Below are 17,919 nucleotides of genomic sequence, written 5' to 3' on the forward strand. Positions count from 1 at the left end.
CGGCTCCCTCCTCGCTGAAATTAAGCAGTGAAGCCCCCGGTTCACTCCTCGCTGATTTTAAACAGTGAAGCGCCCGGTTCCCTCCTCGCTGAATTTAAACAGTGAAGCCCCCGGCTCCCTCCTCGCTGAATTTAAACAGTGAAGCCCCCGGTTCCCTCCTCGCTGATTTTAAACAGTGAAGCCCCCGGCTCCCTCCTCGCTGATTTTAAACAGTGAAACCCCCGGCTCCCTCCGCGCTGAATTTAAACAGTGAAGCCCCCGGCTCCCTCCTCGCTGATTTTAAACAGTGAAACCCCCGGCTCCCTCCGCGCTGAATTTAAACAGTGAAGCCACCGGCTCCCTCCTCGTTGAATTTAATCAGTGAAGTTCCCGGCTCCCTCCTCGCTGATTTTAAACAGTGAAGCCCCCGGCTCCCTACTCGCTGAATTTAAACAGTGAAACCCCCTGCTCCCTCCTCGCTCAATTTAAACAGTGAAGCGCCCGGCTCCCTCCTCGCTGATTTTGAACAGTGAAGCTCCCGGCTCCCTCCTCGCTCAATTTAAACAGTGAAGCGCCAGGCTCCCTCCTCGCTGATTTTAAACAGTGAAGCCCCAGGCAACCTCCTCGCTGAATTTAAACAGTGAGACCCTGGCACCCTCCTCGCTGATTTTAAACAGTGAAGCCCCCGGCTCCCTCCTCGTTGAATTTAAACAGTGAAGCGCCAGGCTCCCTCCTCGCTGATTTTAAACAGTGAAGCCCCAGGCAACCTCCTCGCTGAATTTAAACAGTGAGACCCTGGCACCCTCCTCGCTGATTTTAAACAGTGAAGCCCCCGGTTCCCTCCTCACTGATTTTAAACAGTGAAGCCCCCGGCTCCCTCCTCGCTGAATTTAAACAGTGAAGCCACCGGCTCCCTCCTCGCTGAATTTAAACAGTGAAGCCCCCTGCTCCCTCCTCACAGATTTAAAACAGTGAAGCGCCCGGCTCCCTCCTCGCTGATTTTGAACAGTGAAGACCCCGGTTCCCTCCTCGTTGATTTTAAACAGTGAAGCCCCCGGATCCCTCCTCACTGAATTTAAACAGTGAAGCTCCCGGCTCCCTCCTCGCTGACTTTAAACAGTGAAGTTCCCGGCTCCCTCCTCGCTGAATTTAAACAGTGAAGTTCCCGGCTCCCTCCTCGCTGAATTTAAACAGTGAAGCCCCCGGCTCCGTCCTCGCTGAATTTAAACAGTGAAGTTCCCGGCTCCCTCCTCGCTGACTTTAAACATTGAAGTTCCCGGCTCTCTCCTCGCTGAATTTAAACAGTGAAGCCCCCAGTTCCCTCCTCACTGAATTTAAACTGTGAAGACACCGGTTCCCTCCTCGCTGATTTTAAACAGTGAAGCCCCCGGCTCCCTCCTCCCTGATTTTAAACAGTGAAGACCCCGGTTCCCTCTTCGCTGATTTTAAACAGTGAAGCCCCCGGCTCCCTCCTCACTGATTTTAAACAGTGAAGCCCCCGGCTCCATCCTCGCTGAATTTATACAGTGAAGTTCCCGGCTCCCTCCTCGCTGAATTTAAACAGTGAAGCCCCCGGCTCCCTCCTCGCTGAATTTAAACAGTGAAGCCCCCGTCAACCTCCTCGCTGAATTTAAACAGTGAAGCCCCGGGCTCCCTCCTCGCTGAATTTAAACAGTGAAGCGCCCGGCTCTCTCCTCGCTGAATTTAAACAGTGAAGCCCCCGGCTCCCTCCTCGCTGAATTTAAACAGTGAAGCGCCCGGCTCTCTCCTCGCAGAATTTAATCAGTGTAGCCCCCGGCTCCCTCCTCGCTGAATTTAAACACTGACGTTCCCGGGTCTCTCGTCGCTGAATTTAAACAGTGAAGCCCCCGGCTCCCTCCTCGCTGAATTTAAACAGTGAAGCGCCCGGCTCCCTCCTCGCTGAATTTAAACATTGAAGCTCCCGGCTCCCTCCTCACTGAATTTAAACATTGAACCCCCGGCTCCCTCCTCGCTGAATTTAAACACTGACGTTCCCGGGTCTCTCGTCGCTGAATTTAAACAGTGAAGCCCCCGGCTCCCTCCTCGTTGAATTTAAACAGTGAAGCCACCGGCTCCATCCTCGCTGATTTTAGCAGTGAAGCCATCGGCTCCCTCCTCGTTGAATTTCAACAGTGAAGTTCCCGGCTCCCTCCTCGCTGATTTCAAACAGTGAAGCCCCCGGCTCCATCCTCGCTGAATTTAAACAGTGAAGCCCTGGGCTCCCTCCTCGCTGATTTTAAACAGTGAAGCGCCCGGCTCCCTCCTCTCTGATTTTGAACAGTGAAGCCCCCGTCTCCCTCCTCGCTGAATTTAAACACTGAAGCCACCGGTTCCCTCCTCGCTGATTTTAAACAGTGAAGCCCCCGGCTCCCTCCACACTGAATTTAAACAGTGAAGACCCCGGTTCCCTCCTCGCTGATTTTAAACAGTGAAGCCCCCGACTCCATCCTCGCTGAATTTAAACAGTGCAGATCCCGGTTCCCTCCTCGTTGAATTAAAACAGTGAAGCCCCCGGCTCCCTCCTCGCTGATTTTAAACAGTGAAGCCCACGGCTCCCTCCTCGTTGAATTAAAACAGTGAAGCTCCCGGCTCCCTCCTCGCTGAATTTAAACAGTGAGCGCACGGCTCCCTCCTCGCTGAATTTACACAGTGAAGCTCCCGGCTCCCTCCTCGCTGATTTTAAACAATGAAGCCCCCGGCTCCCTCCTCGCTGAATTTAAACAGTGAAGCTACCGGCTCCCCCTCGTTGAATTTAAACAGTGAAGTTCCCTGCTCCCTCCTCGCTGATTTTAAAAAGTGAAGCCCCCGGCTCCCTCCTCGCTGAATTTAAACAGTGAAGCCCCCGGCACCGTCCTCGCTGATTTTAAACAGTGAAGCGCCCGGCTCCCTCCTCGCTGATTTTGAACAGTGAAGCCCCTGGCTCCCTCCTCGCTGAATTTAAACAGTGAAGAGCCCGACTCCCTCCTCGCTGAATTTAAACAGTGAAGCCCCCGGATCCCTCCTCGCTGAATTTAAACAGTGAAGACCCCGGCTCCCTCCTCGCTCAATTTAAACAGTGAAGAGCCCGGCTCCCTCCTCGCTGAATTAAAATAGTGAAGCGCCCGGCTCCCTCCTCGCTGAATTTAAACAGTGAAGTTTCCGGCTCCCTCCTCGCTGAATTAAAATAGTGAAGTTCCCGGCTCCCTCCTCACTGAATTTAAACAGTGATGCCCCCGGGTCCCTCCTCGCTGAATTTAAACAGTGAAGCCCCGGGCGCCCTCCTCGCTGATTGTAAACAGTGAAGCGCCCGGCTCCCTCCTCGCTGATTTTAAACAGTGAAGCCCCAGGCAACCTCCTCGCTGAATTTAAACAGTTAGGCCCCCGGTTCCCTCCTCGCTGATTTTAAACAGTGAAGCCCCCGGCTCCCTCCTCGCTGAATTTAAACAGTGAGACCCTGGCTCCCTCCTCACTGATTTTAAACAGTGAAGCGCCCGGTTTCCACCTCGCTGAATTTAAACAATGAAGCACCCGGCTCCCTCCTCGCTGATTTTAAACAGTGAAACCCCCGGCTCCCTCCTCGCTGAATTTAAACAGTGAAGCCCCCGGTTCCCTCCTCGCTGATTTAAAACAGTGAAGACACCAGTTCCCTCCTCGCCGATTTTAAACAGTGAAGCCCCCGGCTCCATCCTCACTGATTTTAAACAGTGAAGACCCCGGTTCCCTCCTCGCTGATTTTAAACATTGAAGCCCCCTGCTCCCTCATCACTGATTTTAAACATTGAAGCCCCCGGCTCCCTCATCACTGATTTTAAACAGTGAAGATCCTGGCTCCCTCCTCGCTGAATTTAAACAGTGAAGCCCCCGGCTCCATCCTCGCTGATTTTAAACAGTGAAGCCCCCGGCTCCCTCCTCGCTGAATTTAAACAGTGAAGCCCCCGGCTCCCTCCTCGCTGAATTTAAACAGTGAAGTTCCCATCTCCGTCCTCGCTGATTTTAAACAGTGAAGTTCCCGGCTCCCTCCTTGCTGAATTTAAGCAGTGAAGCCCCCGGATCCCTCCTCGCTCAATTTAAACAGTGAAGGTCCCGGCTCCCTCCTCGCTGATTTTTAACAGTGAAGTTCCCGGCTCCATCCTCGCTGAATTTAAACAGTGAAGCTCCCGGCTCCCTCCTCGCTGAATTTAAACAGTGAAGCTCCCGGCTCCCTCCTCGCTGAATTTAAACAGTGAAGCTCCCGGCTCCCTCCTCGCTGAATTTAAACAGTGAAGATCCCGGCTCCCTCCTCGCTGAATTTAAACAGTGAAGCTCCCGGCTCCCTCCTCGCTGAATTTAAACAGTGAAGCTCCCGGCTCCCTCCTCGCTGAATTTAAACAGTTAGGCCCCCGGTTCCCTCCTCGCTGATTTTTAACAGTGAAGCGCCCGGCTCCCTCCTCGATGATTTTGAACAGTGAAGCCCCCGGCTCCCTCCTCGCTGATTTTGAACAGTGAAGCCCCCGGCTCCCTCCTCGCTGAATTTAAACAGTTAGGCCCCCGGTTCCCTCCTCGCTGATTTTTAACAGTGAAGCGCCCGGCTCCCTCCTCGATGATTTTGAACAGTGAAGCCCCCGGCTCCCTCCTCGCTGATTTTGAACAGTGAAGCCCCCGGCTCCCTCCTCGCTGAATTTAAACAGTGAAGCTCCCGGCTCCCTCCTCGCTGATTTTTAACAGTGAAGCGCCCGGCTCCCTCCTCGATGATTTTGAACAGTGAGACCCTGGCTCCCTCCTCGCTGAATTTAAACAGTTAGGCCCCCGGTTCCCTCCTCGCTGATTTTTAACAGTGAAGCGCCCGGCTCCCTCCTTGCTGATTTTGAACAGTGAAGCCCCCGGTTCCCTCCTCGCTGAATTTAAACAGTTAGGCCCCCGGTTCCCTCCTCGCTGATTTTTAACAGTGAAGCGCCCGGCTCCCTCCTTGCTGATTTTGAACAGTGAAGCCCCCGGCTCCCTCCTCGCTGAATTTAAACAGTGAAGCGCCCGGCTCCCTCCTCGATGATTTTGAACAGTGAAGCCCCCGGCTCCATCCTCGCTGATTTTTAACAGTGAAGCGCCCGGCTCCCTCCTCGATGATTTTAAACAGTGAAGCCGCAGGCACACTCCTCGCTGAATTTAAACAGTTAGGCCCCCGGTTCCCTCCTCGCTGATTTTTAACAGTGAAGCGCCCGGCTCCCTCCTCGATGATTTTGAACAGTGAAGCTCCCGGCTCCCTCCTCGCTGATTTTTAACAGTGAAGCCGCAGGCACACTCCTCGCTGAATTTAAACAGTTAGGCCCCCGGTTCCCTCCTCGCTGATTTTAAACAGTGAAGCCCCCGGCTCCCTCCTCGCTGATTTTAAACAGTGAAGCCCCCGGCTCCCTCCTCGCTGAATTTAAACAGTGAAGCCCCCGGCTCCCTCCTCGCTGAATTTAAACAGTGAAGCGCCCTGCTCCCTCCTCGCTGATTTTAAACAGTGAAGCCCCGGCTCCCTCCTCGCTGAATTTAAACAGTGAAGCCCCGGCTCCCTCCTCGCTGATTTTAAACAGTGAAGACCCCGGTTCCCTCCTCGCTGATTTTAAACAGTGAAGCCCCCGACTCCCTCCTCGCTGAATTTAAACAGTGAAGCCCCGGCTCCCTCCTCGCTGATTTTAAACAGTGAAGACCCCGGTTCCCTCCTCGCTGATTTTAAACAGTGAAGCCCCCGACTCCCTCCTCGCTGATTTTAAACAGTGAAGCCCCCGACTCCCTCCTCGCTGAATTTAAACAGTGAAGATAACGGTTCCCTCCTCGCTGAATTAAAACAGTGAAGCTCCCGGTTCCCTCCTTGCTGAAATTAAGCAGGGAAGCCCCCGGTTCCCTCCTCGCTGATTTTAAACAGTGAAGCCCCCGGCTCCCACCTCGCTGAATTTAAACAGTGAAGTCCCCGGCTCTCTCGTCGCTGAATTTAAACAGTGAAGCCCCCGGCTCCCTCATCGTTGAATTTAAACAGTGAAGCCCCCGGCTCCCTCATCGTTGAATTTAAACAGTGAAGCTCCCGGCTCCATCCTCGCTGATTTTAAACAGTGAAGCCCTCGGCTCCCTCCTCGCTGAATTAAAACAGTGAAGCTCCCGGCTCCCTCCTTGCTGAACTAAAACAGTGATGCTCCCGGCTCCCTCCTCGCTGAAATTAAGCAGTGAATCCCCCGGTTCCCTCCTCGCTGATTTTAAACAGTGAAGCCCCCGGCTCCCTCCTCGCTGAATTTAAACAGTGAGCGCACGGCTCCCTCCTCGCTGATTTTAAACAGTGAACCCCCGGCTCCCTCCTCGCTGAATTTAAACAGTGAAGCCCCCGGCTCCCTCCTCGCTGAATTTAAACAGTGAAGCACCCGGCTCCATCCTCGCTGATTTTAAACAGTGAAGCCACCGGCTCCCCCTCGTTGAATTTAAACAGTGAAACCCCCGGCTCCCTCCTCGCTGATTTTAAACAGTGAAGCCCCCGGCTCCCTCCTCGCTGATTTTAAACAGTGAAGCCCCCGGCTCCCTCCTCGCTGAATTTAAACAGTGAAGCCCCCTGCTCCCTTCTCATCTGATTTTAAACAGTGAAGCCCCCGGATCCCTCCTCGCTCAATTTAAACAGTGAAGGTCCCGGCTCCCTCCTCGCTGATTTTTAACAGTGAAGCCGCAGGCACACTCCTCGCTGAATTTAAACAGTTAGGCCCCCGGTTCCCTCCTCGCTGATTTTAAACAGTGAAGTCCCCGGCTCTCTCGTCGCTGAATTTAAACAGTGAAGCCCCCGGCTCCCTCCTCGCTGAATTTAAACAGTGAAGTCCCCGGCTCTCTCGTCGCTGAATTTAAACAGTGAAGCCCCCGGCTCACTCATCGTTGAATTTAAACAGTGAAGCCCCCGGCTCCCTCCTCGCTGATTTTAAACAGTGAAGCCCCCGTCAACCTCCTCGCTGAATTTAAACATTGAAGCTCCCGGCTCCCTCCTCGCTGAATTTAAACAGTGAAGCCCCCGGCTCACTCATCGTTGAATTTAAACAGTGAAGCCCCCGGCTCCCTCCTCGCTGATTTTAAACAGTGAAGCCCCCGTCAACCTCCTCGCTGAATTTAAACATTGAAGCTCCCGGCTCCCTCCTCGCTGAATTTAAACAGTGAAGTCCCCGGCTCTCTCGTCGCTGAATTTAAACAGTGAAGCCCCCGGCTCCCTCATCGTTGAATTTAAACAGTGAAGCCCCCGTCAACCTCCTCGCTGAATTTAAACAGTGAAGCCCCCGGCTCCCTCCTCGCTGAATTTAAACAGTGAAGCCCCCGGCTCCATCCTCGCTGAATTTAAACATTGAAGCTCCCGGCTCCCTCCTCACTGAATTTAAACAGTGAATCCCCCGGCTCCCTCCTCGCTGAATTTAAACAGTGAAGCCGCCGGCTCCCTCCTCGCTGAATTTAAACAGTGAAGCCCCCGGTTCCCTCCTCGTTGAATTTAAACAGTGAAGCCCCCGGCTCCCTCCTCGCTGATTTTAAACAGTGAAGCCCCCGGCTCCCTCCTCGCTGATTTTAAACAGTGAAGCCCCCGGCTCCCTCCTCGCTGATTTTAAACAGTGAAGCCCCCGGCTCCCTCCTCGCTGAATTTAAACAGTGAAGCCCCCGGCTCCCTCCTCGCTGATTTTAAACAGTGAAGCCCCCGGCTCCCTCCTCGCTGATTTTAAACAGTGAAGCCCCCGGCTCCCTCCTCGCTGATTTTAAACAGTGAAGCCCCCGGCTCCCTCCTCGCTGATTTTAAACAGTGAAGCCCCCGGCTCCCTCCTCGCTGATTTTAAACAGTGAAGCGCCCGGCTCCCTCCTCGCTGATTTTGAACAGTGAAGCCCCCGGCTCCCTCCTCGCTGAATTTAAACAGTGAAGCCCCCGGCTCCCTCCTCACTGATTTTAAGCAGTGAAGCGCCCGGTTCCCTCCTCGCTGAATTTAAACAGTGAAGCCCCCGGCTCCCTCCTCACTGATTTTAAACAGTGAAGCCCCCGGCTCCCTAATCACTGATTTTAAACAGTGAAGCCCCCGGCTCCCTCCTCGCTGAATTTAAACAGTGAAGCCCCCGACTCCATCCTCGCTGAATTTAAACAGTGAAGCCCCCGGCTCCCTAATCACTGATTTTAAACAGTGAAGCCCCCGGCTCCCTCCGCGCTGAATTTAAACAGTGAAGCCCCCGGTTCCCTCCTCGTTGAATTTAAACAGTGAAGCCCCCGGCTCCCTCCTCGCTGAATTTAAACAGTGAAGCCCCCGGTTCCCTCCTCGTTGAATTTAAACAGTGAAGCCCCCGGTTCCCTCCTCGCTGACTTTAAACAGTGAAGCCCCCGGCTCCCTCCTCGCTGATTTTAAACAGTGAAGCCCCCGGCTCCCTCCTCGCTGAAATTAAACAGTGAAGTTCCCGGCTCCCTCCTCGCTGATTTTAAACAGTGAAGCGCCCGGTTCCCTCCTCGCTGAATTTAAACATTGAAGCCCCCGGCTCCCTCCTCGCTGATTTTAAACAGTGAAACCCCCGGCTCCCTCCTCCCTGATTTTAAACAGTGAAGACCCCGGTTCCCTCTTCACTGAATTTAAACAGTGAAGCCCCCGGTTCCCTCCTCGCTGAATTTAAACATTGAACCCCCGGCTCCCTCCTCGCTGAATTTAAACAGTGAAGTCCCCGGCTCTCTCGTCGCTGAATTTAAACAGTGCAGCCCCCGGCTCCCTCCTCGCTGAATTTAAACAGTGAAGCCCCCGGCTCCCTCCTCGTTGAATTTAAACAGTGAATCTCCCGGCTCCCTCCTCGCTGATTTTAAACAGTGAAGCCCCCGGCTCCCTCCTCGTTAAATTTAACCAGTGAAGTTCCCGGCTCCTTCCTCGCTGATTTTAAACAGTGAAGCCCCTGGCTCCCACCTCGCTTATTTTAAACAGTGAAGCCCCCGGCTCCCTCCTCGCTGAATTTCAACAGTGAACTCCCCGGCTCCATCCTCGCTGATTTTAAACAGTGAAGCCACCGGCTCCCTCCTCGCTGAATTTAAACAGTGAAGCGCCCGGCTCCCTCCTCGCTGAATTTCAACAGTGAACTCCCCGGCTCCATCCTCGCTGATTTTAAACAGTGAAGCCACCGGCTCCCTCCTCGCTGAATTTAAACAGTGAAGCGCCCGGTTCCCTCCTCGCTGACTTTAAACAGTGAAGACCCCGGATCCCTCCTCGCTGAATTTAAACAGTGAAACCCCCGGCTCCATCCTCGTTGAATTTAAACAGTGAAGCTCCCGGCTCCCTCCTCGCTGAATTTCAACAGTGAAGCCCCCGGCTCCCTCCTCGCTGAATTTAAACAGTGAAGCCCCCGGTTCACTCCTCGCTGAATTTAAACAGTGAAGCCCCCAGCTCCCTCCTCGCTGAATTTCAACAGTGAACTCCCCGGCTCCATCCTCGTTGAATTTAAACAGTGAAGCCCCCGGCTCCCTCCTCGCTGAATTTCAACAGTGAACTCCCCGGCTCCATCCTCGCTGAATTTAAACAGTGAAGCCCCCGGCTCCCTCCTCGCTGAATTTAAACAGTGAAGATCCTGGCTCCCTCCTCGCTGATTTTAAACAGTGAGCCCCCGGCTCCCTCCTCGCTGATTTTAAACAGTGAAGCGCCCGGCTCCCTCCTCGCTGAATTTAAACAGTGAAGCCCCCTGCTCCCTCCTCGCTGAATTTAAACAGTGAAGCCCCCGTTTCCCTCCTCGCTGATTTTAAACAGTGAAGACTCCGGCTCCCTCCTCGCTCAATTTAAACAGTGAAGCCCCCGGCTTCCTCCTCACTGAATTTAAACAGTGAAGCCCCCGGTTCCCTTCTCGCTGAATTTAATCAGTGAAGCCCCCGGCTCCCTCCTCGCTGAATTTAAACAGTGAAGCCCCCGGCTCCCTCCTCGCTGAATTTAAATAGTGAACCCCCGGCTCCCTCCTCGCTGATTTTACCAGTGAACCCCCGGTTCCCTCCTCGCTGAATTTAAACAGTGAAGCCCCCGGCTCCCTCCTCGCTGAATTTAAACAGTGAACCCCCGGCTCCCTCCTCGCTGATTTTACCAGTGAACCCCCGGTTCCCTCCTCGCTGATTTTACCAGTGAACCCCCGGTTCCCTCCTCGCTGATTTTACCAGTGAACCCCCGGTTCCCTCCTCGCTGATTTTAAACAGTGAACCCCCGGCTCACTCCTCGCTGATTTTACCAGTGAACCCCCGGTTCCCTCCTTGCTGAATTTAAACAGTGAACCCCCGGCTCCCACCTCGCTGAATTTAAACAGTGAACCCCCGGCTCCCACCTCGCTGAATTTAAACAGTGAAGCCCCCGGCTCCCTCCTCGCTGAATTTAAACAGTGAACCCCCGGCTCCCACCTCGCTGAATTTAAACAGTGAACCACCGGCTCCCACCTTGCTGATTTTAAACAGTGAAGCTCCCGGCTCCCTCCTCGCTGAATTTAAACATTGAAGCTCCCGGCTCCCTCCTCACTGAATTTAAACAGCGAAGCTCCCGGCTCCCTCCTCGCTGAATTTTAAACAGTGAAAATCCCGGCTCCCTCCTCGCTGAATTAAAACAGTGAAACTCCCGGATCCCTCCTCACTGAATTTAAAAGGTGAAGCCCCCGGTTCCCTCCTCGCTGATTTTAAACAGTGAAGCCCCCGTCTCCCTCCTCGCTGACCTGGTGCGCGTAAGGATACAGGCAACAGATTTTTGGATGACCTCAAGGTTACAGAGTTATAGTGTGGGAAACTGTCCAGAAATGCATTGGAATATTCAAGTCTCGGTGTGACAAAGGAATGAATGTGGTTTCCAGTAATGCATAGGCGAAGGCATTGGATGAATTGGGTGATGTTATGGAAGTGGAAGTAGGCGGTGTGGATCTATGGTCAGAATCTTGCCCCATGGTCAAATATAACACCAAATCTACGGACAGTGAGTAGGCCTCAGATATGCAGTTGCCAGGGCCTGGGATGGAGTTGGTAGCTCGGGGTTAGAGTGTAGTGGGGTCTGAAGACATTGGCTTTGGCCTTCTCAATGTTTAGTTGGGAGAGATTCATACTCATCCAGTACTGGATGTTTGGCACAAAGTCTGACCATTCAATGACAGTGGAAGAGGCGAGAGAGGGGATGGCTCGGAGCAGAGTCTATGAGGTCAAGAAACCCTCCTCCTGACCTGCCATTTGCCTTGTAAGTCTGTTTGAAAGCTGTGGGTAGGATGTCTGTTGTGAGCAGGGTGTTGTTATGGGTAGGGTGCTATGTTTGTTTCATAAAATATTTGGTCTGATGATAGGGATGTCAATGCTACTTAGATGTATTCTGAAGTTTTTATCACATCATCTCCTATCTCTAACTGTCCCTTCACCATATTCCCACCATTAGCTGGCTCACATTCCACCTTTTGGATGCCATGCCTTTTCATTTCTAATTAGAAAGCAAACAGATTGGATGGGTGCTCTTGACTATATACATAGGAACACATGAATTGGGAGCAAGTGTAGGCCATTCGGCCCCTCAAGCCTGCTCCGCCATTCAATAATTTCATGGCTGTCAAATATCCTCCTCCTCCCCCTCCCTCAAACCCTGAACTCCATCTCCGATAAACAAAAGTGTTCAAAAAAAGTGGGAAAAAAATTAAGCTTCCCTATGATTCATAGGGAATGGGCTGTTTGCAGGAACTCCAGGATAATTCTACAAGAGTCGGTAACCCTATGTTAGAATGATTAGGCACTGACTGAGCTTAAGTCTTTTTTGAAAGACTGACATCCGTGAAATAAAATTTCCTGTTTGTCAACCCTCCCAGGTGCTGCTATTTGCATGATCAATGTTACGGTGAAGCAATTAACATGGGCTGCTCCATTTGGACTGCACTCTACATTTCACGCTGCTATGCTGAAGTCCCTATGTGCAGTAAGTAAGATACCAAACCAAACATTGTTAGATCTTAGGAAACTCCACAGACCCCCTGGCACCTCCCTCCCTTCAACAGGTCAGTGAGTATCGCCACCGTCAAGTCTGTACACATTACAAATTCCCAGATTCAAGGAGGGAACACTCACTGTGGCACCAAGGTTTTCATAGAATCATGGAACGGTTGCAGCACGGAAAGAATTCATTCGGCCCGTCTTGTCTGTGCTGGCTCCCTGCAAGAGCAACTTAGCCAGTACCATCCCTCACTCTTTTCGCATGACCCTGCCAAATTTTTCTCTTCAGATAATTATCAACATTTTCTTTTGAAAGGCATGATTGAACCAATGGTAGGGAAAATTGCTAGAGTCTGTTATAAAGGGTGTGATAACAGGGCACTTAGAAAATATGAAAAGGGTTAGACAAAGTCAGCATGGACTTATGAAAGGGAAATCATGTTTGACACACCCACTGGAGTTTTTTGAGGATGTAACTAGTAGAATAGCTAAGGCAGAACTAGTGGATGCGGTGTATTTGGATTTTCAGAAAGCTTTTGATAAAGTCCCACATAAACGTTAGTGTGAAAAATTAAAAATGACCTTTTAAATGAGTTGAGGGATTCTACTTCAACCAATAATCTGGCAGCGAGTTCCAGACACCTACCATCCTCTGGGTGAAAAAGGTGTTCCTGATATCCCCTCTAATCCTTCTACCAATCACCTCAAATCTGTGCCTCCGGGAAACAAGTCTTTCCTGTCCACCCTGTCTAGGCCCCTCATAATTTTGTACACCTCAATCAGCCTCCTCTGCTCGAAGGAAAACAACCCCAGCCTACCCAACCTTTCCTCATAGCTGCAATTTTCTAGCCCTTGCAACATTCTTGTAAATCTCCTCTGTACTCCCTCCAGAGCAATTATGTCGTCCCTGTAATGTAGTGACTAGAACTGCACGCAAAATTCCAGCTGTGGCCTAACCAGTGTTTTATACAGTTCCAGCATTCCATCCCTGATTTTGTATTCAATACCTTGTGCAATAAAGGTAGGCATTCCATATGCCTTCTTTAACCACCTTATCCACCTGTCCTGCCACCTTCAGAGACCTGTGGACGTGCACGCCAAGGTCTCTCACTTTCTCTACCCCTCTCAATATCCTCCTGTTTATTAAGTATTCCCTTGCTTCATTTACAACACCACCCCCCCACAAAATGCATAATCTCACACTTCTCTGGATTGAATTCCATGTGCCCCATTTCCACCCACTCAACCAAACCATTGATATAAGTCTGGAATCCACAGCTATCCTCTTTACTGTCAACTACACGGCCAATTTGTATGTCTTCCGCAAATTTCCCAAACATGTCTCGCACATTTAAGCCCAAATCATTAATATATACCACACTGAGCCCTGTGGAACACCACTGGAAACCGCTTTCCATTCGCTGAGCCAGCTGTCGACCGTTACACTTTGTTTCATGCCGTTGAGCCAATTTTGGATCCAACCCACCACATTCCCCTGTACCCCATGGGCTTTTACTTCACTGACCAGCCTGCCATGTGGGACCTTGTCAAATGGCTTACAAAAATCCATGTAGACCACATCCACTGCGCTACCCTCATCAATCCTCCTTATTACTTCCTCAAAAAATTCACTTAAGTTAGTAAGACATGACTTTCCCTTAACAAATCCATGCTGACTATCCCTGATTAATCTGTGCCTTTCTAAGTAACAGTTTATCCTTGCTCTCAGAATTTTCCCAGACTGACCAGCCTATAATTATTTGGCCTATTCCTTGCACCGTTTTTAAACAATGGTACAATGCTCACAGATCTCCAATCCTCTGGTATCTCACCTGTATCTATTGAAGATGAAAATGATCCTCAGGGCAACCACTATTTCCTCCCTGACTTCCTTTAACAGCCTGGGATACAATCCATCTGCCCCTGGTGATTTATCCATCTCCAACAAGACAGAATCTAATCATTGTCGCTTGACATTCAATGGCATTACCATCGCTGAATCCCCCACTATCAACATAAAATCTTGGGGGTTACCATTGACCAGAAACTGAACTGGACTAGTCAGGAGTGTGATGGAATACTCTCCACTTGCCTGGATGAGTGCAGCTCCAACAACACTCAAGAAGCTCGACACCATCCAGGGCAAAGCAGCCCGTCTGATTGGCACCCCATCCACAAACATTCGCTCCCTTCACCACTGGTGCACAGTGGCAGCAGTGTGTACCATCTACAAGATGCACAGCAGAAACTCACCAAGCGTCCTTAGGCAACACCTTCTAAACCCACGACCACTATCATCTAGAAGGACAAGGGCAGCAGACAAATGGGAACATCACCACCTGGAAGTTTCCCTCCAAGCCACTCACCATCCTGGCTTGGAAATATATCGGCCGTTCCTTCACTGTCACTGGGTCAAAATCCTGGCACTCCCTCCCTAATAGCACTGTGGGTGTACCTGCACCACATGGACTGCAATGGTTCAAGAGGGCAGCTCACCACCATCTTCTCAAGGGCAATTAGGGTTGGGCAATGAATGCTGGCCTAGCCAGCGACACCCACATCCCATGAATGAATAAACAAAAACACCCTTTTTCTTTGTGGGGACATGTCTACACTGTGCCAGTAGAATCTTGCTTTTGAATGTCTCCCGCTGGCCTGTCATTGATTTCCCTTCAAGGAGCTGTAATCAGTCCACTTTCACCAGATCAACTCTCAGCTTCATAAAATTTGCCTTTCCCCAATTTAGAATGTTTATTCCTGTCCTACATTTACCCTTCTCTATAATTACGCTAAATCCAACTGTATCATGGTGACTATCTCCAAACTCAATGGGCCGAAGGGCCTCTTCTGCACTGTGATATTCTGTGATTCTGTGAAAATGGTCAGCCACTTCTACTTCGTCCACTTGCCCAGCTTCATTTCCTTAGACTAAATCTAGAACTGCAGCCCCTCTCATTGGGCTTGTTAGGTGCTGGCTAAAACAGTTCTCTTGAATGCAGTTTGAAAACTTTGTGCCCTCAGTGCCCTTCAAACTTTTCATATCCCAGTTGATATTAGGCACAGTTGAAGTCCCCAACTATTATTGGCCTATTATTTTTGCACTCAGAAATTTGCCTACGTATTTGCTCTTTATCTCCCTATTTGGGGGCCTATAGTTTACTCCTAGTAGTGTTGCTGCCCCTTTTTTTACTTCTGAGCTCAACCCACATGGCTTTATTTGATGATTCATTTAGCGCATCATCCCTCCTCACAGCTGTAATTGTTTTTTAACCAATAATGCCACACCCCCCACCCCTTTTTCGACTCCCTGTCTATCCCTATATCCAGTGATATTGAGCTATCAACTTTTCTCTTCTTTAAACCAAGTTTCTGTTATTGCAATGATATCATGCTGCCATGTATCTATCTTTGCCCTCAGCTCATTAGCACACAAAGCCACACTCCTCGCATTTATATACCGTTTAACATTGCCAAATTCTTGTGCTGTATTCTTCTTAACCTTTACTTCTTCTGTTATGCAGAGTCACTCGCTAATTTTCTCTCTCCTGCTCCCTGCTCTGAATTTGTCCTATTTGAATCTGCCTCCAGGTTCCCATCACCAACCCCCCCCCCCCCCCCAGTTTAAATCTAGTCTAAAGCATCCACAACAATGCTAGCAAGTCTTTTGTGCAGCCTCTCTAATGTCTTCACATGTTTCCTAAAGTGGCTGCTAGAATTGGACACAATACTCCAGTTGAGGCTGAACCAATGTTTTATAAAGGTTCTTCATAACTTTCATTCTTTTGTACTTTATGCTTCTAATTATAAAGCCCAGGATTCCATAGGCCTTTTTGACCACTTTTTCCATCCACCCCCAAGCAGCTCCTACAATCTTTTAGAAATACATCCTTAAATGGCTTGTTGCATCGCACTGTAGTTTATTTTTAAGAACATTTTAGGGAAAATCAGCAGAAATCTCCATAATTAGGAAACTCCACCACAATATTAAATGACACTCAGCAGGGACCTTGGGCAGCACGCAGCATTATAGAGCCAACATATGCAGAAGCCCTAACTGCACTAGGGCCCCACCACCACCCCAGCGTTAAGGGACTGACACAAAATTAAGGACAGTCCACAAGTTTACCACTCCACACTGCGTTAGGGGGCCCAATGTATCTCGGACCCAGCCAAAGCATCAAGGAGCCCTTAACATTCAGCCTGCAGCATTCAGGATCTCCCCGTGGTTGATGAGCACCCACGCTGTGTGCAGTACCAGGTGTGTGTTATATATATTTGCATTCTGCTCTTTTATAGGTGGCTCCTGCCTATTGTGGTTCCCGTGCGTTAACAAGATGTGCGAGTGTGATATCGCAGCTGCTTTGTGCGTCCGGAAGCACAGCGCCGAATTCAACCAAACATTTGTGGATTACGACCAAGATCAGTGTCAGACCATCCCGCGCTCCAGTTTGCAATGAAATGGTGGAGATGTGGTTGAGAGTTGCATTGCCAAACAGCTCTTCAATAGAATATTATTGCTGGTCTATTTGATGGGACTCCTCTTTCAATGATCTCACGGGTTTCTTGGTTGCTCATGTCTAAGTTTTGTCGTTATTTTTTACCTTTAAATTCATTTAACATGTGGTTCTAGTGAAATAAAGCACAGTGAGGTGCTCTCTGTGGTCTCACTGACTGGAGCACGCAATGCTGGGAGTGGGAATGTTTGTAAGGACTGATACTGAAATCAGTCTCGGCTGCTTGTTAGGACCCCGGGGATGATGAACAGGAGCGGCCATTTCAATGAACGAAATAAGAATGTAAGTTGGTAAGAAGCAAAATCAGACTGTTCAAAAATAGGAAAATTAGGAGCAATTTGACATGTAAAATCATCATTTACATAAACTGGACCAATACAGAACCAGTCAAGGCTCGTCATTCAAATATGAAATTTTCAAGTGTCATTGCTAGTTCCGCAGCAAACATCTTTAATTCCCACCCACCTGAGGGTGCCGGCCAGCGAGAATCAGCAACTCCTCCAGCTCCATACATGATAACGTTACTCACACCACTGCTGATTCTTCATGTCTGCTACAAGTCAAGATTCTTTATAAGCTTGTGTTCGTACACATGCTGACCTTGTCTAGGGTTCACCCCCTGAAGGTGCCGACTCTCTCACTGGGTTAGTTACTGACCGTGCTGTCGCTCACTGGGTTACAGTTACTGAAGGCACTGTCCCTCACTGGGAAGTTAGTGAAGGCACTGAGTCTCACTAGGCGACAGTTACTGAAGGCACTGTCTCTGACTGGGCGACAGTTACTGAAGGCACCGTCTCTGACTGGGCGACAGTTACTGAGGCCACCGTCTCTGACTGGGCGACAGTTACTGAAGGCATTGTCTCTCACTGGGTTACAGTTACTGAAGGCACTGTCTCTCAGTGGGTTACCGTTACTGAAGGTACTGTCTCTGACTGGGTTACACTTACTGAAGGCTTGGCTTAAATAGCCAAGTGGTTATGGTACTGGGTTTATAATCCTGAGATCAAGAGTTCAAATCTCACACTGGCAAACTATGAAACAATGTAACTTCATCTAAATAGCAACAGATGGAAACGTGTTTGTACTCGAAAGAGTTAAACCAAAATGTGTGCCATTGAGCAACTTCCTCCCATGTGCTGCTGTTAAGCGGTCTTGTGGAGTCCGTGGACCATGTGTACATAGGGTGTTGTAGGCTGCATTCCCTTTTTAGTTATTTGAAAAACCTTTTATTGATGTTTTGTTTGCACTTCAGCCCCACGCTCCTGATCTATCGGCACCCGGTGCGGAAGGAGGAGGACCTCCTCGTGAACCTGCTGCTGGGCCTGGCCAAGTTGGCCATTAACAGGTCCACGCAGCGGGCGATCGACGGGGGAGTCCTGCCCGATTGTTTGTCCCTCTTCCGCGGCTACGTTCGCTGCCGGATGTCCCTGGAGAAGGAGCACGCGGTGTCTGCTGGCACTCTTGAGGCCTTCCGTGCTCGGTGGGCACCGCGGGGACTGGGGTGTTTTGTTGACCCCT

Source organism: Carcharodon carcharias, chromosome 34 (assembly GCF_017639515.1).
Source record: "Carcharodon carcharias isolate sCarCar2 chromosome 34, sCarCar2.pri, whole genome shotgun sequence".
In the NCBI taxonomy this organism is placed as follows: Eukaryota; Metazoa; Chordata; class Chondrichthyes; order Lamniformes; family Lamnidae; genus Carcharodon; species Carcharodon carcharias.